This window comes from Erpetoichthys calabaricus, chromosome 5, assembly GCF_900747795.2.
Source record: "Erpetoichthys calabaricus chromosome 5, fErpCal1.3, whole genome shotgun sequence".
In the NCBI taxonomy this organism is placed as follows: domain Eukaryota; kingdom Metazoa; phylum Chordata; class Cladistia; order Polypteriformes; family Polypteridae; genus Erpetoichthys; species Erpetoichthys calabaricus.
The window spans coordinates 144841667-144867935 of record NC_041398.2 but is presented as its reverse complement, the minus strand read 5'-3'; the positions used below and the strand labels follow the sequence as shown (position 1 = coordinate 144867935).

At 39.6% G+C, this 26269-nt stretch overlaps 2 protein-coding genes across 5 annotated transcripts in view; both read left to right on the top strand.

Annotated features, from left to right (window-relative positions):
* The window catches only part of trappc11 (trafficking protein particle complex subunit 11), a 973608-nt gene that overhangs the window by 658627 nt on the left and 288712 nt on the right, over window positions 1-26269 (top strand). The gene's annotated exons all lie outside the window — the stretch shown is intronic.
* The window catches only part of stox2a (storkhead box 2a), a 412127-nt gene that overhangs the window by 136228 nt on the left and 249630 nt on the right, over window positions 1-26269 (top strand). The gene's annotated exons all lie outside the window — the stretch shown is intronic.

Here is a 26269-nt window from a genome sequence, read left to right as displayed (position 1 = left end):
TATTGGCAGGCTATTCCAGATTTTAGGTGCATAACAGTAGAAGGCCCGCCTCACCACTTCTTTAAAGTTTTGCTCTTGGAATTCTAAGCAGACACTCATTTGAGGATCTAAGGTTACGATTTGGAATATAAAATGTCAGACATTCCAATATATAAGATGGAGTGAGATTATTTAAGGCTTTATAAACCATAAGCAGAATTTTAAAGTCAATCCTGAATGACACTGGTAACCAGTGTAGTGACATCAAAACTGGAGAAATGTGCTTGGATTTTCTTTTCCTAGTTAGGATTGTAGCAGCTGCATTCTGCACTAGTTGCAAATGATTTATGTCTTTTTTGGGTATTCCTGAGAGGACTGCGTTACAGTAATCTAGTTGACTGAAAACAAACACGTGAACTAATTTCTCAGCATCTTTCAGTGTTATAAGAGGTCTAACTTTTGCTATGTTTCTTAATTGAAAAAATGCTGTCCTACTGGTCTGATGAATATGCAATTTAAAATTCAGATTACAGTTAACAGTTACCCCTAAGCTTTTTACCTCCGTCTTGACTTTTAATCCTAATGTATCCAGTTTATTTCTAATAGCCTCATTGTATCCATTATTGCCAATCACTAAAATTTCACTTTTCTCTTTGTTTAGCTTTAGAAAATTACTATTCATCCATTCAGAAATACAAGTAAGACATTGCGTTAGTGAATCAAGAGAATCGGGGTCATCAGGTGCTATTGATAGGTACAGCTGTGTGTCATCAGCATAGCTGTGGTAGCTCACGTTGTGCCCTGAGATAATCTGACCTAACGGAAGCATGTAGATTGAGAAGAGCAGCGGACCCAGGATAGAGCCTTGTGGAACACCATATAGGATATCATGTGTCTTTGAGTTGTAATTACCACAACTAACAAAGAATTTTCTCCCTGCCAGGTAGGATTGAAACCAATTTAAGACACTGCCAGAGAGGCCCACCCATTGACTAAGGCAATTTCTAAGAATATTATGATCAATGGTGTCAAATGCGGCACTCAGATCTAGGAGGATGAGAACAGATAAATGGCCTCTGTCTGCATTTACCCGCAAGTCATTTACTACTTTAACGAGTGCAGTTTCTGTACTGTGATTTGTTCTAAAACCCGACTGAAATTTATCAAGAATAGCATGTTTATTGAGGTGGTCATTTAACTGCATAATGACTGCCTTGTCTAGAATTTTACTTAAGAAAGGCAGGTTAGAGATGGGTCTAAAATTTTCAAGAGCAGAGGGGTCAAGATTATTTTTCTTAAGTAGGGGTTTAACTACAGCAGTCTTATGACAGTCTGGGAAGACCCCCGTATCTAATGACGAATTTACTATGTCAAGAATATTATCAATTAGCACACCCGATACTTCTTTGAAAAAATTTGTTGGTATTGGTTCAAGGACGCAGGTGGACGGTTTCATTTGAGAAATTATTTTATGTAAATCAGGTAAATCTATCCTGGTGAAAGAATTTAATTTGTTTGTAATGGAGTACTGGGGTTTAGGAGGATCCTCAGTGTTGGGGGAGATATACTATGTTATTTCTAATATCATTAATTTTTTGATTGAAAAATACAGTAATAGCCTCACAGGTTTTACTGGAAGTACTTTGGAGGCATTCTTTTGAGTTACCTGGGTTTAGCAGACGATCAATCGTCAAGAATAAGACTCTGGGATTACTAGCATTGTTATTTATAATCTTAGAGAAATAGCAGCGCCTCTCAAGACGGACTATGTTATTGTATAAATACAATACAATACATTGTATTAAAATACAATGCAGGCTGTACTTCGTGATAAGATGTTTCTAATCATTTGGAGGACAAGTGGGGGGTATTGCGTGATGTACTTTGAAATGGCTTAAGTGGAATTTCTTCTTACAAATGACACTAATTTGTGCATAAATGCAGGATGGAATGGATGGATATTGTAGCCATGAATACAAATGCTTAAAGTTCTTTGCTTTGTCATGTGTCATGTGAAAGGAATCTCTCATAATACAACTATCTTTGTGATTTTTTTTTTCATTTTCTAATATTAATTTTAAAGATTTTTTTCTGTCATCTGTATAGTGAAACTAGTTATAAATAAGTACTGAAAATTTTAACACTAATAATAAGTTCTTCAGTGAGTGAACCCTGAAGAAAGGGAAGGTGGAACTATTTTGGCATGCCTGTCTTCTTTGAAAGGACCACAGACTAAGTACAACCCCAGTTCCAAAAAAGTTCGAATGCTGTGTAAAATGTAAACAAAACCAGATTTACGTATCTCCTAAACCTCTGTTTTATTCACAGTAGAACACAGAAAATGTATCAAATGTTGAAAGTAGGACATTTTACTATGTCATGAAAAATATCTAATTTTGAATTTGATAGCAGCAACATGTCTCAAAAAAGTTGGGATGGGGGCATCAAAAGGCTGGAAAAGTAAGTAGTAGTAAAAACAAACAGCTGAAGGAATATTTTGCAACTAATGTGGTTAATTTGCAACAGATCGGTAACCTGATTGGGTATAAAAAGAGCATCTTAGAGAGGCTGAGTCTCTCAGAAGTAAAGATGGGTAGAGGTTCACCAATCTGCAAAAAACTACGCCTATAAATTGTGGAACAATTTCAGAATAATGTTCCTCAGCGTAAAATTGTGAAGACTTTGACTTTCTCATCATCTAAAGTATATAATTTTATCAAAAGATTTCAAGAATCTGGAGAAATCTTTGTGCGCAAGGAACAAGGCCGAAAATCAATATTGGATGCCTGTGATCTTCAGGCAGCACTGTATTAAAAACAGGCCTGATTCTGTAATGGAAATCACTGCATGGGCTCAGGAACACTTACAGAAATCATTGTGCATACAGTTTGCCGTGCCATCCACAAATGCAGGTTAAAGCTTTATCATGCAAAGAAGCTACATGTGAACACCAATCCAGAAACACCACCATCTTCCCTGGGCCAAAGTTCATTTAAAATGGACTTAGGTAAAGTGGAAAACTGTTCTGTGGTCAGACGAATCAATATTTGAAATTCTTTTTGGAAGAAATGGATGCCGCGTCCGCCGGACTACAGAGGAGAGGCACCATCTGGCTTATTACCAATGTTCATTTCAAAAGCTTGCATCTCTGATGATATGGGGGTGCATTAGTGCTGATGAAATTGGCAGCTTGCACATCTGGAAAGGCAGCACCAAGGCTGAAATGTATATAGAATTTTCAGAGCAACATATTTTCCCACCCAGGTGACATCTTTTTTCAGGGAAGGCCTTTCATATTTCAGCAAGACAATGGTAAACTGCATACTGCATCTATTACAACATCACGGTTTTGTAGTAGTAGAGTCTGGGAGCTGAACTGTCCTGCCTGCAGTCCAGACTTTCCAAAATTGAAAATATTTGGTGCATCATGAAACGAAAAATAGATAGATAGATACTTTATTAATCCCAAGGGGAAATTCACATACTCCAGCAGCAGCATACTGATACAAAAAACAATATTAAATTAAAGAGTAATAAAAATGCAGGTAAAAACAGACAATAACTTTGAATAATGTTAATGTTTACCCCCCTGGGTGGAACTGAACAGTCGCATAGTTTGGGGGAGGTACGATCTCCACAGTCTGTCAGTGGAGCAGGACAGTGACAGCAGTCTGTCACTGAAGCTTCTCCTCTGTCTGGAGATGACACTGTTTAGTGGATGCAGTGGATTCTCCATAATTTATAGGAGCCTGCTGAGCGCTCGTCGCTCTGCCACGGATGTCAAACTGTCCAGCTCCGTGCCTACAATAGAGCCTGCTTTCCTCACCAGTTTGTCCAGGCGTGAGGCGTTCTTCTTCTTAATGCTGCCTCCCCAGCACACCACCGCGTAGAAGAGGGTGCTTGCCACAACCGTCTGATAGAACATCTGCAGCATCTTATTGCAGATGTTGAAGGACGCCAGTCTTCTAAGGAAGTATAGCCGGCTCTGTCCTCTCTTGCACAGAGAATCAGTATTGGCAGTCCAGTCCAATTTATCATCCAGCTGCACTCTCAGGTATTTATAGGTCTGCACCATCTGCACACAGTCACCTCTGATGATCACGGGGTCCAGAAGGGGTCTGGGCCTCCTAAAATCCACCACCAGCTCCTTGGTTTTGCTGGTGTTCGGGTGTAGGTGGTTTGAGTCGCACCATTTGATATGACAAATATGACAAAGAAGAACCAGGACTGTTGAGCCGCTAGAATCCTATATCAGGGAAGAATGGGATAACATTCCTCTCTCAAAAGTACAGCAACTGTTGTCTTCAGTTCCCAGATGTTGAAGAACTATTGTTAAAGGAAGAGGGGATGCTACACAGTGGTAAGCATGACCCTGTCAAAACTTTTTTGAGATATGTTGTTGCCATCAAATTCAAAATGACCTTACTCTTTCCTTAAAATGGTACATTTTCTCATTTTAAACATTTGATATGTTTTGTATGTTCTATTGTGAATAAAATATCGGTTTATGATATTGTGAATAAAATATTGGTTTATGATATTACAAATCACTGCATTCTCATGTGTATTTCCATCCATTCATCCATTTTTCTAACCTGCTTATCCAGAGCAGGGCCACTGGACAATTAGAACATATCCCAGCAGTCTTCAGGTTCAAAGCACGAGCAACTCCTGGGGCCTCATGTAGAAAAGGTACGTATGCACAAAAATGTTGCTTACTCCTATGTCCACGCTCAAATCGCGATGTATAAAACCTAAACTTGGTGTACAGCCATGCACATTTTCATGCCAGCTAAATGCTTGGCGTACACAAGTTCTCTGATCGGTTTTGCAAACTGGCGGCACCCAGCATCAAAGCAGTGCTTTTGCTCCAGTGTGGTTTCCCTTTCTTTTTTAGATCCACATCCCTGACATGGCTTTATCATATACAATGAAATTAACCGCATATTGTTAATTAGTTTAAGGCATCTGATTGTAATTAACCTGTAACAATATAATAGTCCACGGAATAGCCAGACTATTCCAAATACCATAGTTGCTTTAGTGTTGTTACTCTCACTGCACCTTCTTCTACTTTTTCTTTCAGCTGCTCCCGTTAGGGGTTGCCACAGCAGATCATCTTTTTCCATATTACTCTCACTGCACCACTCGGAGTATTTACAGGGTATATCACTTTATCTGAGAGTGGAATCACATATCTACAGCAGCTGATTGGAAAGAGAATTATTGGTATATGGCATCTAGCACAGGCTGCCTCAGCCATGCTGCTTATTTGAACTGCTCTCATACGGCAAACGCTTCAGAACCTTTCCTGTACAGACCTCGCAGTTCAGAAATAGTTTCATCCCAAGAACTATAAATGCAATCAATCAGTCCATCAAGTGCTCCTTGTAGAACTGTTTGTACTTATAAGTACAATTACCTCACTGTAAACTTGCGATAGTTATAATATGAAATGCAGCAAAATATGTTTATTATATTATACAGATAAAACTAACTTCATTTAAATAATCTATATTGTTAATAATTAAACATGTGAGGACACAGTGGCACAGCGCTAGCAAGGAGCTGGCTCTCCGTTCATGAATTGTTCCTGCTTCGCTCTGTATTTTTGCTGGGTCTAGCGCGACACTGGAAGGACAGGTGGATAGAATAATTAAACACGTACTACAAAGATATTTCAATGTTCCTTAAAAGTTTTGAAGAATCGGCGTTCTCAGCTTACAGATGGCTTTACATCTATTTCAGAGCTGATTGTTTGGTGATTGTGTATTTGGAGAAAGAAAAGGAAGGACAGGAATTGGGAGTCAGTACGTTTGAAAGAGACAGTACTGCTGCAATAAATTATTTCATCGAAGGTTGTGCACAGCGCAGCAAGCGTCTTGCGTGAGGCATGAGCAATCTCTAGACAGGGCGCCAGCTCATCGCTAATACTGCACCACCGTGCTCCAATGTTTAATACATGCTTTAATTCCTATCATCATGAAAATGATATCAAGTATACATCTTAATAAATTGTTCAGAGAGCTGTAATTTCATGAATGTAATGTATTCTGTGCCCTGTCGGCGGAAGAGAAAGCCCGTTTAAGAAGCACGTAGTGATTCACACACACAGTGCACATAGAAGAACACATACAAAACAAAGCATTTAAAGTGCTACTTTAGTTATGATGGGATTTGAGAAACTAGTACATTAAACGATTTTAAGATGAAGTTTATGATGTTCTACTTTAATGACAAAATAAACTATGTGAATAAAGTTGACATTTCGAGCTTTTTCCCCACTGTGTGCCTATTTTTTTTTTCTTTTCTCCGTACCTTAATAAGCTTTCATATGACACTCAGACAGTGGACTACGACACGTCTTTTCACGGTGACTTTGATATCTGACAACTTCTTTTTTTTATTTCAGGCACGTTGTGAACTTGAGCTATCGAGTTTCTGTGACACTCTATATCACTCGATCAACTTCCTTTTGTTGTTTATACCACTGTTTAAACCAACAAATGGTACATTTTTCCTTGCCTCCACTTGGTATTCGCTGAAATTTTTCTTCTTCCCCCCATAGTTTTGCCATTGCCTTTTCACAGAACGCTGAACTTAAGGGCTATTTATATTGATTTACATATTCAAAGAGGTGTAATTCTGGGAGGGTTTGAAAGTGTCAGCAGGCGCATGCCTGGTCAGTGTGAAAAGTAACGCATGTGATTTATGGAGCGGAAGAATGTGGAAGTTGGCGAACGCACAGATTTATGCATCTGGATTTTTTTGTGAGTACGAACATTTCCGCTTTTCTCCTTACGCCATGTTTTAGTGTGAATTCTACGCACTGCGTTATGCATGAGGCCCCTGGACAGGGTGCCAGTCCATTACAGGTGAACACACACACCCACATGTACACTCCAGGGTCAATTTATCAACACCAGTTCACCTAACCTGCATGTCTTTGGTCTGAGCGAGAAAACCAGAACATCCAGAAAAAATCCACACAGACGTGAGGAGAGTATGCAAACACCACACAGGGAACACCTGGGATTTGAACCCCTGTCTCCTTAATGCAAGGCAGCTGTGCTATCACTGCCCCATCATGCCACCTTCGTGTACATAGGACAATGAAATTCTTACTTGCATACTTCCTCATAATACCAACAATACAAACAATAGCAACATATTACCAACAAAAAGGCATACACACACACTTGCACAAAAAAAACCAGTGGTATAATTCCTATAATTATGAACAAAAAATACATTATTAGTACATGAACATGTTCATTATTTATTATGACTGGCTGCTCAGTAATCTTGCAACTTTGGACATAAATTATCCCTGAATCAACTGGTTCAAGTGTGAATGGTCCAATACTTTTTTCCAGAAGGGAGGAGTGAGTAAAACAGCCATGCAGGATGGCTTAGGCCTTTGGTTATCCTGTTTGTCCTTCTGAGGAAGAAAGTGTTGTATATGTCCTGAAGAGAAGGTAATATGGTAATGTTCTGTGCTGCCTTCACTATCCTCTGTAGGGCTTTACATTCTCGAGCTATGTACATGCTGTTCCAGGATGCCATAAGGATATATGCCATTAAGGATGGACTTGAGTCACTGTGTCCCTGTAGAAATTTGTAAGAACAAACAAATGTAAATTCTTCTCAGACATCTGAGGAAGTAGAGGCAATGTTGAACCTTCTTGTTAAGAACCAAAATGTGTTGTGCCCACTTCAGTTTGTCATTAATAACCAACCCAAGATGTTTAATACTGTTCACGTTCCCCACAGCATACCCTCTAAAGTAGATGGGAGTGTGGTCTACTTTCTGCTTCTTGATGTCTATGTCCAATTCTTTGGTTTTACTGATATTAAGAGTAAGATTATAACATGTCCTGGCACCATTGTATTAGCAATAGACAACTTATCTGTAAGCTGTCTCACCATTTTTGGCTGTTAGGCATGTAGCAATAGTATCATCAGCACATGTAATGATGGAATTGATGTTGTGTTTGGCCACACAGTCATACTGTAGGTGAACAAATAGTACAGTGTTGTCTTCGAACGCTATAGTGTGGATTGCCTGTCTTGATGGTCCTCGTGGAGGCTGTAATGCTGCCAAACTGCACATGATGAGATGTACCATAGACAAGAAAGTTATTGAGGAGTGAAAATTTGGATGACATTATATTAGGCTTTGCTTTGTAATCAGAAGCATTTTTAAGTTCTGCTGTTTGAATTATTACTATGGCTGTACTGTGATTCTGGTTTGTACCCTCACTGATGTTCAGCTACCTTAATTACTTATCTGAGCTATTATGTGCATTTATTACATGTTGACTTATCACCATTTTGAAATCTGTTGCTGTGTGCCTTCATCAGTAATCCATGGTTTCTTATAGGTACATAGAGTATTTATACAGCTTTACCCTTTAAGCTTTACAGCTTTGTATACAGCTTTACCCTGTTAAATCTGCATAATGTAAAAAACAAACATAGAAAAGTATATTTTTGTAAAATAAGCAATTTTATTCCAAGGAAAGCAAACTGAAATGAAGCCATTATAATTTATATCCTTTACCAAAGTGCAGTCTCTGGCCAATTTGACCAAGTATTTCAAAAAATAAAATTGTCACTGAATTAAAAGTTGTCATTTGTTTTTGTTAAAGTCCCAGTATCTGACAATATAATAAGATAAAAGGAAACTTTCTTGTCAAAGAGTAAATTATGAACAGCCAAGGCTAAATGCTTTTAAGTAATATATGCTAACAATGTGTGCTAACCATAAACACCAATACAGTGGCATAGTGGTTAAAGCTGCCCAGTAGACTGGGCTTTAATCCCACCCCAGGTATTGACTGTGTGAAGTTTGCATGTTATTATTATTTATTTATTTATTATTATTATATCATTTTGAAGTACTGTAGCTTTGCTTCTATATCCCAAAGCAATGCAGGTTAGGCTGATTGGAAGCTATAAATTTGCCCAGTACTATTTCATGGCTATTAGCTCCTCTTCAATAAAATCCTGTATCTTACTCTGTGCTTGCTCCTTTTGAAATTTCCCTGATTTTATTGTCTCAGACATGCTGTACATAAAAGCCATTTTAATGGGGTAAAATACATAAATTTCTATCATAATGTAATGTTAAGCAAGTTACCTCTACATCTTGTTTTCATTTTATTAGGTTTTGATCTAGAAATGTATCCAGGTTAGATGCTTGTCCTGATTTCAATCCATTTTTGGCATGTTGTGCACATTTTTGTGAAATATGAAACTTATTGGTATGAAACTATGTTATAACAAAAACTTTTTATATTTAAGCCCCTTCTGGAATTTAAAACCTGTTGTACATATGTTTCGATAAGGCAACAGTCCCACATGGTTTTTCAAAAAATGTACAGGCCTTCAGTAATTATGAACACTTATTTTGAATTAGTGTTCAAAACAGACGGATCCTGTTACTGATAAAGACTGTGTGATAAAATTGAAACATTCCTGTAGTGACTGGAGGACTGTACATGTGTTTATTTAAAAAAAGAAAAAAGGTTTCATGTTTCATTACTGTTTCTTTCTGTTAATGCAAATTACAGTTAGTGCAGTCTGCACAATGAGGGTCAATAGTTCTAGGTAGGAGTTAAGCAAGCTCAGATCACTGTACACATTTACAGAATACTGTAATACAGTTAAAATATGTTAAAGTGATATTCAAAAGTATTGTTAGCAAATATGATCATTTCCAGTTATAGGGTAGCAATATAAAAAAATAACATCATGACCTAATTTCTGAGCATACACTGAACTTGTCCCATTAAAACCATAAAAACAGTCAACTTTGCACGAGGGAACAACATTTAAAGGAACAAATAGAACTGGACTTTCAGTAAACCATTATGTAATTGTACTGCATATCCTTGACTGGGAAAAGCTGACACTGTAATTATGAACAGACGACTAATCAAAGAAATTCACATAAACATTTTGCACATAAGTCTAAATTTTAGCTAACTTAAACCATCTGGCTAACTGGTCTCTCTCTGAGCTTTGATAACATATTACAGTGCAACTGTAGGCTACAATCAGTGATCTTGGTGAAATATGATGTTCTATCACTTGTGATACTGATTTCCCCCATCCGCTCTGTAGTCTTGTTTCAAGACCAGGAAGAATAATTTGGTGAAAGTGACATGAACTTTAAGCCCTATAACAAGACTCTTAGAAGATAATAAGGCAGGGTACATTTTTGTTAAAATAGCTTTATCACCAATCTCTTTTAGGTTCATACCATACAAAACAAACTGCAATACTATCGCTGTGCCTCATGGATGATGGCAGATGGATCATTCCAGAGTTTATGGACAATGCAGCTAAAGACCCCACCTCCTTTAGTAGTTGAATTTCTCCTATAATTTTTAAGATGGCCCATGTTTTATGATCTCAGCTTAAGGTTTATAAAGGAAGGATGGATGGATTATGACAATTATTTTTATTTTAAAATAAACTCTAAACAAAACTTGAGGACAAAAATGGAAATCTACAATTTATATTGGAACTTGATTGTTGTTGTTTAAACACATGCTGCAGTATTTCAAGTTTTTTTTAGTGAAGTAAGTGAATGGTTTGAACAGCTTGACAATAAAGAATTACAGTGGTTAGCTTTGCTTGTAAGAAGGGTAAAAAGAAGACCAGTGTCATATATAACACCTGCATGTTTTTGTGGGATCAACAAATTGCAATTGAAAACATACGAGTTTAAAGTTGCAGGATTTCTATTCACTGTGACAATTTGACATCTCCCCCAAGAACATAAGGATAAGTACTTATCACTCATTTACTGTTTCATCTTTCTAAAGCTGTTGCTATTCACAAATTTAAGACATACTGTAGCTCTTGGCTTCTGTCAGTTTATACAACTGAAGTGACCTTGGTGTACAAATGAAAATACTGTTAAGCTTTACAAAGCTGTTACAGCATCTAACAAGCCAAACTGATGCACAAAACTGGTTCATCTGGTCTTCTCACATCTTCTAAATAATTTCAGATGTGTATTCGCTTCGTTTCAGTCTTCTGTCTCTGTGTGGCAGGTTTGATTTTTGCCTTAAGTATTGCTACAAGTTAGGCTGTCATATGGGAAAACCAGAGTCCATTGCTTGTGTCAGTTTAAAGAAATTATGTGAAAAGTTAGAAGAGCAGTGTGTAGAGATTGTTTATGACTATATGGCAGCAGATATTTTGCAATGTTTGCTGAAGACAGCATCTAGCTATATGACGATATTTTCTGTTAAGTTGATTATTTGAGTTCATATAGCCATGAGTGTTTTCAGCAGTGCTAATGTCCCATTTATCCCATTTTAATTTTGGTATACACTGTAGCAGTATATTGTAGTACTGGTATAATAAGACTCTCAATGTCCAGTCTTTCTTTGAATGGGGTTGCTGCATAACAGTCACAATTTCTCATTTTGGTCTTGTTTCAAAACAAACTGATATTTCTTCCAATATTCTGTATGAAATTATGTACAGTATAAGTATGTGCATATGTTGCTTTTTTAATATACATCAGATTAGTTTTAATATTCTCAAAGTTAAGTAAATAGTTCTGTGAAATATTATATTGTCATTTAATTTCATTTGCTTATACCTAATATGAGACATCCTTATTATTACCAAGCTACAATACTTCTTAAAACATGAGGTACATGTTAGTACTCTTATAATAAAGAATACAATAACATTCATGTGAAATCAGCACTGGAAGAAAGATAGCCACAGTGTTTGTACTGTAGTTCATGTGACTTCTTATAAGCTGAAACACTTTCTTTCTCTAAATTGTCTAGGCTGGCTCAGCCTGTGCCTTAAAATTAAATCCTTCCAACTGACCTTTCCTGAATAGCAGGGAATGAATGCCTAACCCTAATATAGCCTCTCCCAACATTATTTTTATAATTTGTATCTCATTTCTTTTGGACATTCTGTATTTTTAATACTTTTAGAAAAGTTTGCTGTGGTACAGAGTACATAGTGACCACTAAAAAAACACAAATAGCGGTCACACTTTGATCTGGCTAGTCATGAACATAGTGGATCCTGAAGATATGGAAGGCCTTGATGAACCTGAAGCTAGTAGCATAAGAGAGTTGCAAAAGAGATCAGATACACACAAAACCCAGCAGTAGCTGAACTGCCATCCCTGTTGACAGCTGTCTTAAATATGGACCTTTAAGGCGACCTCATGACCCCCCATGCTCTCCCAATCTGTCTACTGACTTCATAGGAAGAGTCACCACAGACATGTATGTCACTGCTTAGATAAGTAAACCTCTCAACAAGGCCAACACTCTCTCTGCAGACAGACATACTGCTGACCTGCAGCCAGCCAGGTCATTAAAGTCCTGGATCTTGGTTTTTATCCAGGACACTCACAAGCCCAGACACTCAGGCTCCTCACTCAGTCTCTCGAGAGCCCTGATCAAAGCCTCCATTGACTCTGCGAAGATCACAGCATCGTCGGCAAAGTCAAGATCAGTGAATCTCTCTTTACCAACAGATGCCCTACAGCCGCTGGACCCCACGATCTTGCCCAACACCCTGTCAATGCAAGCATTGAACAGCGTAGTAGCAAGAACACACCCCTGACGATCCTCAGAATCAACTGTGGAAAAATGCAGAGGTTCTGCCTCCACTCTGCACAGCACTCACAGTGCCAGTGTACAGGCTGGCCATGATATCCAGCAACCTTGATGGGATCCAGTGAAGTCTCAGGATGTCCTACGGGGCAGCTCGATCAACCAGCTGAGTTGAACGCTTTAGGAAAATCTACAAAGGCTGCAAGGAAACTCTGCCAATATTTGTGTTTGCACTCCATGGGAACTAACAGTGCCAGGATGCGTGCGGGCAATGGTAGACTTCTTAGGCGTAAAACCAAGCTGCTCCGGTTGCTGGTAGGTGAGCAAGTGATCACGGATTCTATTGAGGATGACCCTAGCAAGGACCTTACCCAGCACTGAATGCAGTGTTAAACCCTGTAGTTGCCACAATCCAGGCGATCACCCTTCCTTTTCCAGATAGGGACAGCCAGCCCCGTTTTCCAGTCAGTTGGGATGATGCCCATCTCCCAAATAGAAGCAAAGATTGCTTGCAATGCCAGGAGGACAGCCTTACCACCAGCCTGGAGAAGTTCACCCCGGATACTACAGATCCCTGCAGCCTTGCCTACTCTCAGCTGGTTCACCACCTGTGCAATCTCAGTGAGATTGGGTGGTTTACAGGTATTTGGAGGTTCAGCCTCAAGAACCATGGACCCAGAGATATTGTCCTACCCGGATGATCAGCTTTAAACAGCTGCTGAAAGTGGCCAGTCTAGTAGGTCACAACTGCAGTGTCATCCGTAAGGCAGTTGTTCTGACTTGCGACTCTCCAAGGAACTGATTCAGATATGCATAATCCTTCGATTCCTCTGTAAGCAGGACGTGGATCACTAGACCATAGACGGTGTGCCTCTTATTCATAGAATCCTCTTAACAAAACTCCTCCTTATCTGCCCTCCGAGCCCTTGCAGCCATCTTTCTCAGTTCCTGGTACAGACTGGAGTTGCCATCAAGCAGTGTGCTGCTACTTCTCACAATGATTTCCAGAGTGCCCTGCGAGATGAAACACCTCCTTCTGGCAACACTGGTAACACCAACACAACCCTCAGCAACCTTCAGGGTCTTATCATGGAAGGTCTCCCACATCACATTAGGATCAGCAATCGCACCCATGTCCGTTAGTTCCTCATGCAAACTGTATGAAAACTCATCAGAAACAGCCTGATCTTGGAGTCTGGCCAGGTCCAGCCTCATTTTCCTAGTAGGTGGTAACCTACTGGTCTTAAGCTGGATCTTCAGAGTAGTGATAAAAAGTCTCTGGTCAGAATTCACAAACTGGGCATTTCTTTAGACCCTGCAGTTTTGTAAGAGCCTCCAGCATCTGCCCACGAGGATGGGATCGATTTCCTTCTCCGCATCACCAGTGTTGGAGTACCAAGTCCAATAATGCGGTTCAGGGCACTGGAACCAAGATCTAGCAATCTAGAACCTCTGACCTTTTGCAAAGTCAAGGAGCATGGAGCCACTTTCACCACAGTCACCAGACCCATGGTGACTGACACAATCCTCATAGCCAGCCCTGTCAGTGCCAGTGGTTGCATTGAAGTTGCCCATGACGAGAGGAGTGTCACCATGTGGGCACCAAGGAGTGTCACCATGTGGGCACCCATCAAACACAGAGTGAAGTTGTAAATAAAATGTCTACCTCACCAAGACATCACTCACCACGATCAGAGCATACTCTAAGACAACAGACAAAGCACCCTGAGAGTGCTGTAATCTGAGTCTCATAATACACTCATTGAAAGGAGTGACATCGGACACCATTGGAAGAAGCTTATCTGCTTACAGCAACAGTTACTCCCTGAGTATGACAGTCATCAGAGCGACCAGACCAATAAAAGGTGTGTCCACCTACAGAGATCTGTCTGGTCCCAGGGGTGTGCACCTTAGAGAGTTTTGCCACTGAAATGCGAAGTTTACACAGCTCCTCCGACAGCAGAGGAAGATGATCGTTGTGCCGGAGAGACAAGATGCTCCATGTGCCTACCCGGATGAGTCTCCTCAAATTGGGACCCAAGTGCTGCCATGGAGCAGGCGATGCTTCAGTACCACACGAGTTCTGATCCCCATCAGACCTGACCCCATTGGCTCTCCAATGGTTTTGACTCTTCTGGGGATGGGGCTCCCAAGGGCTCCCCCCCCCAACCTTCATAATGCGAGCAGCCTTCCTATGGACTACTTCCACAGAGAGCAAAAAGGAGTCCTGTCTGTCATCTCAGAACTGCGTGAAGTTTTTTTTACAGTGGCTGGAGTGCCAATCCTGCAACCAACCCCCATGATTTCATTACTAGTTGGAGGACCGCTTGCAGGGTTGGATGCAGTTTAATGTCATACCCAGGACAGATAAATTATTAACTTCATTTAAATAATGAATACTGTTAATAATTACACATGTGGGGACAGCACTGTGGCGGAGCGGTAGCACTGCTGCCTCACAGAGAGTTGCGTTCCTGGTGTTCCCTGCCTGGAGTTTGCATGTTTTCCTGGTGGGTTTCCGCAGTGTGCTCCGGTTTCGTTCCAAGGACATGCAGGTTTGGGGATTTGGTGATGCTAAAATGATGCTGGTGTATGTGTGTGCTTGTATTCACCTTGTGATGAGCTGATTGTCCAGGGATTGTTTCTTCTTCGTGCCTGATGCTTGCTGGAATAGGTGCGTCCCTGGATTGATGGATGTAGTCATTAAACATCCATCTTTTTCAGAGATATTGTGGCAAGGTGTCCTGAATTTAATGGATGTTTTGGGCAATTCCCAATACAGCGAAGCCTAACGTTTTCTCACTGTGATGATATCTCGCACTGCCACCTGGTGGAATCCTCCAGATTTACATAAAATATGCACGCAAGTATAAACAGTACACTGCTTGTGTAGAGTGAAGTACAGTATAAACCTGGCCTTAGGTTGCATCATCAACCTGTAAGGCATTTCAAGCACTGATTCATCACTTCAGAAATTAAGTGCAGTTTGACCTTTAATTTATCTTATTAATGTTTTAATTTTCCCTATAAAGGGACAGTATGGACGTATTCTGGACGAGCTCTGCGTCCCAACCCCATAATTACTCCCTTTATACGAATTAACATCAAAAAATGTTCTATCTAACCTCTATATACCTTGTTTGTTGATCTGGATTATTCAGGACAAAAGAATCTCCTTGATTCTTCCCACCCAAGTCCAGTGAAGAAAGCCCAGAAGACTTCGCTGGAGGCTAGCATGGCAGCAGATAATGATGAAGCAGCTTCATCTCAGAGCAAAACGTCCTTTTAAGTGAGACCTTGAATGTGACAATACCAAGAAGTTTTTCGGGCCTTCATGCGGACATTGTTGAATTCAGAAACAAGCAACAAAAATTATCTTCCATTTTTATGCATGTGGAAACTCAAACTCTCCGGGAGGAACTGTCCAAACAAGAAGACAGAGCTAAGAGAAACAACATTAGAATTACTGGAGTCCCGGAAAATGCAGAGAAGGAGAATATGTTTGATATCCTGGAAAAACAATGGCCTGTATGGTTCCTGTCTATCCCAAATTTTAGACCTGAAGTGATGGGGCCATATAGGATACATATTCAAGGGACAGTGACACTACATACCCACGTTCAATTATAGTAAAGCTGCTCCTTTATTCTGACAAAGCTACCATCCTGAAGGAGACACTTAAACTGCAAAAAGAGAACCTATGAAGATTGGAAGATATACTCCTGTACTGATTTTTTTGACCCCCTCCGTGCAAGCACGCAAGTTGATGTCTCTGGTGATCAAGAAGGCTTGACACCTCTGCCTTACCATTTTTCTGATTTATCAGATCTCCATTCTAGGAGGGCACCAAATGTACAATGACCCTCAGCAAGTGCTTAATGCCCTGGACTTATTTCCTTCTGCCAGGTCCTGACTGCTTTGCCTGCTGTATGTATGCTGTTCCAGTTCAGTTTAAGCATCTCTGTAAACATTTATCAATAATGGCTAACTGCATTGACTGTATTCTTTTATATACAGTATATCAGGTACATATATTGAAGAAAAACTCTTGAAACTGGGTTTTAAAACTCATTTGTCATTGTCAAAAGAGAGTGGCAGGGATTGGGTTGGATCAGGACAAAGGCCTACTATGCTTCGGCAACAGTGCGCCATGTGCTGGGTGTTTCTCTTAATCCACAGTTTTATAAATTGTGCTAAGTTTGTCCTCCGATATATTCTCTCAAAATTTTGTTACATTAACCTACAGTATGTGATATGGATATGGGGGTTGTAGTGGGATTGTTTGCCGAACTCTCCCAAAGCATGCTCATTTATGGGCACAACTTGTTGGTTATTTCCCATTTTTTGTTTAAGAGACCTCGGTTCAGGTTTTTAGGTTTCTGTTAAATTTATACTAGGGGGTTTCAGGGTGGGATTCCAGCGCTATTGTCTACATTATACATGATTGCTGGCGGGGCCATGGGACAAACAGATTCAGTACTCTTTACTATGCTTGTCTACAACTTTCCTTTGCTGCTATCTTTTCCTTTTCCTCTCTGATGGCTACTTTAACAGTCTATTGCTTTTAGATCCAATTTATCCCATACAGCACGCAGGAGTATTGATGATCTTCAGAAACGTCTGAATAATTTGGAAAATTCCAGCCCATGTATTTCTGATCCACTACATGAGCTAAAAATTATACAAACCAAAACTGAGTTAAATTACCTCCTTATGAGGCATACAGAGTTTAAAATTTATCAGACATGCACCCATTACTATCTCTCCGGTGCTAAACCGAGCAAGTTATTAGTACTTAGATTATGCAGATGTGACTCATTAGCTTCTGTTTCCCCGAGTTAAGTCGAAATCTGGTAGTATCACTAACCACTCCTCGGAAATTAATAAGATATTCCTTGACTTTTATTATGAACTTTTCCCTTCTGCTGAACCCCTTGTCATCAGATACAGTGAATGTTTTTTTTTTTCAAATCTATTCCATTCCATCTGAACTAGTGTAGTGCTGAGGTGTCACCCATTGCATGGCTGCACTCGGGTCCTAATCTGGGATCCTGAGTTGGTTTGTCATGTGGTGGGTGTGGCAATGTGCTGTATCAGCGTGTGCTCCTCACCTCCTCCTCCTCCTATTGATTTGACAAAACTCTTGCAAACTGATGCAGCCTGTTTGGCCTCCCTGGTCTCAATTGAAGAAATCAAAACTGCCTTAAACTCATTTGTAAATAACAAAGCTCCAGGTCCTGATAATATACAGTCAGAAGTATATTCTGCATTTTGGCCACAATTATCAAGCTCACTGTTTCAAATGATCAAAGCATCTACTGTATCTCTGCATCTAACTTCCACTGTAACATAAATTCCTCCATTATGTTGCTCCGCGTTAAACAGGGCAAAGATCCCACACTGTGCTCCAGTTATCACTTGTTACCACTTTTGAACTCAGATGCTAAGCTATTAGCCAAACTTTTGGCTCTGTAGTGGAAATCTGTGATTCAGAAACTGATTCAATCTGTCCAGAACGCCTTTGTGGTGTCTCGTAACGCAGCTGACAGCATGCGCCTACTTTTGCACATTGTAAGCACAATTCCTTTGCTCTCAGCCCCGGCAGTGCTCTTCTCACTTGACACAGAAAAGCCCTTTGATAGGATGGACTGCAAATTTTTGTGGAGAGTCATGAAGTCATGAAATGGGCTTTAATTACTTTATTTATCAACATGATTAAATCGTTGTATGCTTGTCCTACGGCTTCTGTTTTAACAAACGCTAATCTGTCATGCCCCTTTTTTATGTTCAGGGGCACTAGGCAGGGCTGTTTGTTATCTCCGCTGCTTTTTATTATCTCGCCGCTAGCCTCTAGCCATTGCCCTGCGTGCATTAAATGCTTTTACACCTATTCTGATTCATAACACATTCCACAAGGTATCTTTATATGCTGATGACATTGTTCTGTTTCTAGGAAATGCCCCTTCCGACATTCCTCATTTTAACATTTTTCTTACATGCAAATCCTTATCGGGCTATAAAATCAAATGGAGCAAATCTGTGCTGCTCCCTATAAATCCATCCATTTTCCAACCCGCTGAATCCGAACACAGGGTCACGGGGGTCTGCTGGAGCCAATCCCCCAACACAGGGCGCAAGGGAGGAACCAATCCCAGGCAGGGCGCCAACCTACTGCAGGACACACACACACACACCTACACACCAAGCACATCATACCTGTTAATCTATCTCTTTTCCTTCCTTCATTCCAGTTGTTAACTCTTTCAAATACTTAGGAATCACCATTACCCCCTCCATTACTGATACTGTACGGGCAAACTCCGTATTTAATGAAGTAAAATTACCAAAGCACTCCTAGAATAACCTCTTTCTCATCTTTCAGACTCATTTAACAATCATTGAAATGAAAATTGTCGCTTGATTAAATTTTGTCAGCTCAATGCTCCTTCTTCCCCCACCTTCCTCCTTCTGGTTCCAGGTCAGATCAGCCATCAGCTCCTTTTTATGAATCAGTAAAAGACCAGCTGTCAAACACCCTATTTTGATTCAAGCCATGATGAGTGGAGGTATCGCCCTTCCCAATTTTGAAATGTACTATTGGGCATATGTTCTTCATGCGTTATCCCTGTGTGGGCACAACGATGTCCTGGCTACTTATTGTGACAGACCTTGTTTCCCCCTATTCTCTGCAACACTTACCATTTATCAGGTTCAAAAGAAAAAAGGGAGTAGACATATATAATCCTCTTGTAAATTATGTTCTACAGTAGACAACCACTTTGGCTCCACACCACGCTGGCACTCTCACACCATTGTTTGACAATAGCTCTCTCAACATTGGTGGGTAACCCATCTCTCATCCGCTATGGGCTTTACGTGGTATCAGCACACTTGGCAATTTGTTTGATGGGACCGGCTTTTCAATTTTTGAAAGACAAATATTCCATTCCTCCCTCCCCCTTTTTTTCTGTCTTCAAGTTAAATCTATTTTCGGGATGTGTGGAGTAAGTTTTTGTACCCCTGTTCCTTACCACCCATTATCTGAATACTTTTTCTCGCCCTTGTCTTCCATTAAATGCATTTCCTCTTTATATGCCCACCTTCATGATTCCATAACTACATCTATCCCAGTCACTCAAAAATGGATCAACGATCTTTCTGTATCAACACCATTGTGTTGGAGCACAATTAAAAAAAAAAAAAAAACATTAAAAAATCCCCTAGGAATTCTAACCAACAATACATCCAGTATAAAATTGTCCATAGAGTTTAATATTACCCTAGGAATTGTTTCCTGATTCACTCTGCCATTAGTGCACCTTTCTCCATTTCCCACTGTTTCTGTTCTTTGGGCTTCAATTGCTATAGCTCTCCCCTCCATCTTATCTATCTCTTTTCCTTCCTTTCCTACCACTCTACTTATTTTAGATTTCTCTACTCTCTCTGTTTCTCTTCACTACCACCACATTATCTTATTGGCCAAAATATCAGCCAAAAGTCGAATAGTTTCCCAGTGGAAAAATCCTGAAGCTGTCACTTTCTCAGTCTGGAAGTGCTCTTTTCCAACCTTCCTTTATTAGAATTGTCAGTCATACAAATTAATGAGGTATCTCCCTGATTTTGAATTTGACATTTTTCTATAAAATATTTTTCCTCAGCCTGGCATGTGGGCCTTTGGGACCAGTCAGTGACCTGTGTGTTCCATCAGTTCTAATTTAATCCACCTTCTTAAATAGTACTGGGGTGGGGTCGGGTGGACACCCAAGGGGTTTTTTCTTCAAAATTTATACATGAAAATGTCTTATTCCTTTCTTGTTGCCTTATGATTTGGTTTTGACATCAATAAAAAAAAGATTACAAAAAAAAAATCTTCCGTATATATAGTTAGATAATTAGTAATCCTATTGTGATGCCCCGCACCTGCAGTCATAGGTATTAAATGCTTCCCAGATCATTGATAGTCATGTACCAAGGATACACCAAGGCAAGTGAACAGACAAGTGGAGACTTCAAAATCAGGAGAATGAGAGTTTATTAAAACCAGGAGGTTAAACAGTGTAAAACAATTTGTAAAACATTGCATTTAATAAATAAGTGAATAATCAAATAGTTCAAATAAATTAATCCATAAAAGCTGTGCCTTAAAACCAGTGTTTGGTCTCTTTCCCCTTCTCTGGCCTCACCAGGATGCTAAGAGTCTTAAAGACACATCCCGCTAAATCCCAGCCTACCATGCAAACTTGAACTGCCCTGCTGCTGGTTTCCTCAGTTCCCGGAGAACTTCACCCTTCTCCGGATGGCTCAGAATTTTGCTTCCCTTATAATGCAGCACACTTCATTCCAGTTCACCATGCAGTCCCGAACTGTACTGATAACTACTGCCACATCTCCTAGGGCATGTTGCCCTTCAACAGACGCTGCTGTGTCTTGAGCCTCCCTCCTCCAACTAGCTCTGTCTGTCTGTCTGTCTGTCTCTCTCTCTCTCTCTCTCTCACAACTCAGCTGATTAGAATAAAGCCATGCTATGGAACCGTTCTGGAGCCATTGGTCCTGGCTCTGTGTTAATTGGTCAGCTGGGCTGATACTGCCCTACCCTGATTCTTTCAAATAGCTCTCCATCCAGTGAATGCTCTCACTCAATTGATTTCTCCAAAATACCACCCCTTAAAAAAAATTAAATAAATAAATAAACCCGTTTCTTGTGCTAACTCATTCCCTTTATCCTACTTATTTGATTTAGGTGGAATGTGCCAATTACCGTACTGCAGCTTTCCTTGTACATGCTTTTCTGTTCATGCTTTGGACCAGTACGAGCTAAAAACAGGTTGCACAAAAAATCACTAAAATCATTCAATAAATTAAACAAAACACCCCCATACTCCTATTACCACATCTATCAACAGTCAATTATTCAATTTGTAATTTAGCATGATTAATTGCTCTAAAGTGGCCCATTATGTGTAAACCAAGGTTTCCAAAGTATCGGGCCCTGCAGTGACCTTTATCACGTTAATAGGTTAGGTCTTGCCTTACAACAAGTGCTGCACGTATAGGCTCTGGCATCTTGAAATGCAGTATTGAAATTTAGGTAAGTAGTTTAGGAATGCAAATTTAGAAAATAATAGAATGAAAGAAAGTTATCAGGAAAGTTCTTATAAAACCTCTATTTGATGCACAGTTATAGACAGTGATTTTTATTTAGCGACTGCCATAGGGAGAAGTAGTCCTGTTTAAGTTACAGTCATTGATCTGCCCATTGGGTTGAAGTTTAACCTTTGAATAAGTCAATTGAAATATTTGTCTTTATATCAGTAGAAGACGGTGAGATTTGTCTTTTCAAATTGCCTTGTTGCCTACAGCATGATGTATCCAAAAAATAATTCTTTGTGATGAGCTGCATATGTACGTATATGAATGCCAACTTTGAGTAACTTTTTATGGTAAAAGTAAGACTTTGATGTTTAAATTGTCATCATCTTGGCTTGTGTTCACATTTTTTGGATTTAATGCTTCATCAGTTGCAGCATACATCTGGATCATGCTTGCTTTTATGTTGTTGTCTCATTAAAGAGACCACTCTTAACATTAATGGGAGCTTGCTATGATAATGTAGTCTCATTAAACAAGCCAGTTTTAGCATTAATGTGAACCTGGTCCAGTGATGTGTTCTGCAGGCACAACTCTCTCAAGGGTGAGCCATAGCTCCTTTATCTACAAACAGCCCGTCACTTGTATTATAACCAATGATGACTATGACTGTTTTAAATTGATGAAATAACAAATTTAAATGAAAGGGGCCCTCCCAAGGCTCGGTTAAATTTATTGACCTTTCAAAGTACAAGACCCCTGACTAGAAAATCCCTGTCTTACTCTAATAAGATGTGCTTATGGCTAGCTTTGAAGAGATCACTGCATTTGCCTCTTTTCTTAATATTCTTGCAGATAAATCTGTACTATAAGGAATGCAAAGCATATGCTTTAATGGGAGGAGAGGTGAATGGGCAGGTGACCCTAATAGCAATGTTCCACACTTACAGGAACCCCAAATGAGTAAAAAAATTTAAAAAAAGGAAAAAATTAAATGAATATTAAATAAAATATGCAAATGTGGGATGCACGAAGTAAAACTGGGCTGAAAGCATGGGCCTTGAATCTCCGTCTTTTTGATGGAGTGGCTCTCCCACTTGCCCACCCAAAGTATACCACCAAGCAAACTCTTTCCAAGTTTCTCTCTTGTTGATTCCGGCTGCGTGTTCTCACAAGGGAATCTTTGTCTTGACTCTGCTGACTTCAGATGCAACCAAACAAAATTCTGATAAAGCTGTGGACTGCTCCTCATAGAGAAAATTAAATTTTTTTCTATTTTTTAGTAAAATTAGACATCCTTTTCCTACTAAGTATTGGAAGGTGGGGTAGGATTCTCTCAAAAGATTAAAATAAGAAGACAAATAAGCAGTGTAGTGTTAACTATTGCAACAGGTATTTCTTGGCAGAAGGAAGGATCAACCAAGGTCACAGATTTGTTTAATATGGATGTGCCACCAACTCCATAGGCTGAAGTTTCCAATTTCCATTCTTGTTGGTAATACAAGCAGCTTTGTAGCTCCTTGGTACAGTAGATAAGGAACATGGCTAGAATTCAGTGTGATACTTACACTTGGTAAGTGTAATTTCAAATGTGTGGCATAAGTTCTCCTATTTGAAGGACACACTTCTCTTTTTTCAGTTCTTGCCGTCTGAATGTACTCTCACTCACACTTTATATGAGTAGCACTGCACACGCAAAAGGGAATGTAAAGAAGCTTGTGACCTTGAATGTAAAATTATAAATTCAAAGAATTATGCAAAATGAAAAAAACATAAAACAATCGTAATTAGGAGATTATATAATAACTAGCAAAATACCCGCGCTTCGCAGCGGAGAAGTAGTGTGTTAAAGAGGTTATGAAAAAAAAAAGGAAACATTTTAAAAATAACGTAACATGATTGTCAATGTAATTGTGTTGTCATTGTTATGAGTGTTGCTGTCTTTTATTTATATATATATATATATATATATATATATATATATATATATATATATATATATACATATACACATCCACATATATATACATATATATATATATATATATATATATATATTGTAACAGATGAGGCTTTTGTCCACCTCTCGAACCCTCAGGTACCACTCTGATGACCAGGTGAAAGTATAATAATATTCTTTTTTATTATAATACGGTGCACCAAGCACTCTCCTCCACACACTCATAAACACAATAAACAATTCTCTCTCTAACTCTCCTCCTCGCCCAGACACGTCGCCACCCTACCTCCCAGCTCAGCTCGGTGTTCTGGGCTTCCCAGAGTCCTTTTATAGCCCCTGACCCGGAAGTGGCTCTAGGCCAAACCCACAAGTCCGTTTTCCTTCCGGGTCAGGGCAAACAGTCCTTTTCTTCATCCCGGGAGCACATCGCTTCTTCCAGTCACGTGACTGAGATGCACTCCCGGGTTATAGGGCATGCCAGAGCCCACTAGCCCCCCTACAGCGACTCCTGGCGGCCCCCAAGGTATCCAGCAGGGCTGTGTCACAACACTACAAAGTCCATGAGGCCCTGCTGGAACTTGGGGCACCAATATGCTGTCCGGAGGGCTCCTCCTAGTGGCCTGGGGGTGACGACCGGAGTCCATAGCCGGTCGTCTGTCACAATATATATACACACATATCAACATATATATACACACATACATAAACACACACACACACATATATATATATATATATATATATATATATATATATATATATATATATATATATATATATATATATACACACACACACAAACACATATATATACATAAATATTTACATATCTACATATATACACATCTACATATATATACACATAGCAAAATACCCGCGCTTCGCAGCGGAGAAGTAGTGTGTTAAAGAGGTTATGAAAAAAAAAAAGGAAACATTTTAAAAATAACGTAACATGATTGTCAATGTAATTGTGTTGTCATTGTTATGAGTGTTGCTGTCTTTTATCTATAATAATAAAAGGCAAAGCCCTCACTGACTGACTGACTGACTCACTGACTCACTCATCACTAATTCTCCAACTTCCCGTGTAGGTGGAAGGCTGAAATTTGGCAGGCTCATTCCTTACAGCTTACTTACAAAAGTTAGGCAGGTTTCATTTCGAAATTCAAAGCGTAATGGTCATAACTGGAACATATTTTTTGTCCATACACTGTAATGGAGGAGGCGGAGTCACGTATCGCGTCATCACGCCTCCTACGTAATCACGTGAACTAAAAACAAGGAAGAGATTTACAGCACGAGTCACACGCGGGAACGAAGGTAAATGACGTTAATTTTTGACTGTCTTTTAATACTGTGTAAGCATACATATTAACACATGTGCAATTAAACGTGTGCATTTACGGGGTGATTTCTCAGGCTTAAAAGCTCACCTTTTATCAAACGCGGGAACAAAGGTAACTGACGTTGTTCTCTTTTAATACTGTGTAACCATACATATTAACACATGTGCAATTAAACGTGTGCATTTACGGGCTGATTTCTCAGGCTTAAAAGCTCGCCTTTTACTAAAAAGGTAAATGCAAAACTATTTTCAATCAGTTTATTGAAACGCTCCCGTTAAGGATTGCAATAACATATTCGCGAGATAAAAGTTTAATGAGAACACACGAGGTATAAACGAACCACACACCGTGGCGCAACGTTAGGGGCAACAGTTTCAACCATTCTATGATCTGCTTCTCGCAACTGAAAGACGGCACATGGCGGATGTTAGCCGACTTGCTGACTGCAACGTTAGGGGCTTCAACTATGGCGCTGACGCCACATCTCAGTGCCAACACTTTGCAGACTGTACTTAAAAGACACGCCCTCCTCACTGGACAGTTAAAAACACCAATCAAACTAACGATGACATCAAGTATTACCCAATCAAAAGTAGGAAAGGAGGCATCTTCATAAAATGCGTGTGGGATGATTTGCATGAGACGCTGCTTTAAAAAAAAAATGATAAAAAAAAATACGGGATAAATCCCGTCCAGTATTGATTCAAAACGGGACGCGCAATTTCATTCTCAAACGCGGCACGATTCCGTATTTTAAAGGACGGGTGGCAACCCTACAGTGCCAGGTAACCACCCATACAATCACATTGTGATTCAGACTAGGAATGCAATGAATGTAATTACCCTGATCTACATACAAGGCGAAAGTCTTGCAACATTCAAAGATGATGGTTTGGGATAAGTACACCATACAACATAAAAGAGCTTATGAAGCCTTGAACCGAAAAAAGCAAGATCTCAGAGAGAAAAAAAATAGGAGGTAATGTCGTTTTACTCGCTGTACATTTTAGTCAAACATTACCAGTTATTCCACGAGGGAGACCAGCAGATCAACTCAACGCGTGTTTAAAATCCATGCTTCTCCCACGCTCGGTTATATGTCGCGTGTTCTCGGGTAGGTGCACCAAAAAATGTATACATTTAAGCATGTAATGGGCAAACAAAAAATGAGGTATACCCGAAGGCACTGCAGTAGTACTTAATGTAACTTTACTTCTTAAATGTTAATGTTTTACTGTTTAATACTTTATTCGCTTCTTATATGTTGTTCAAATTCTTTTATCAAAATA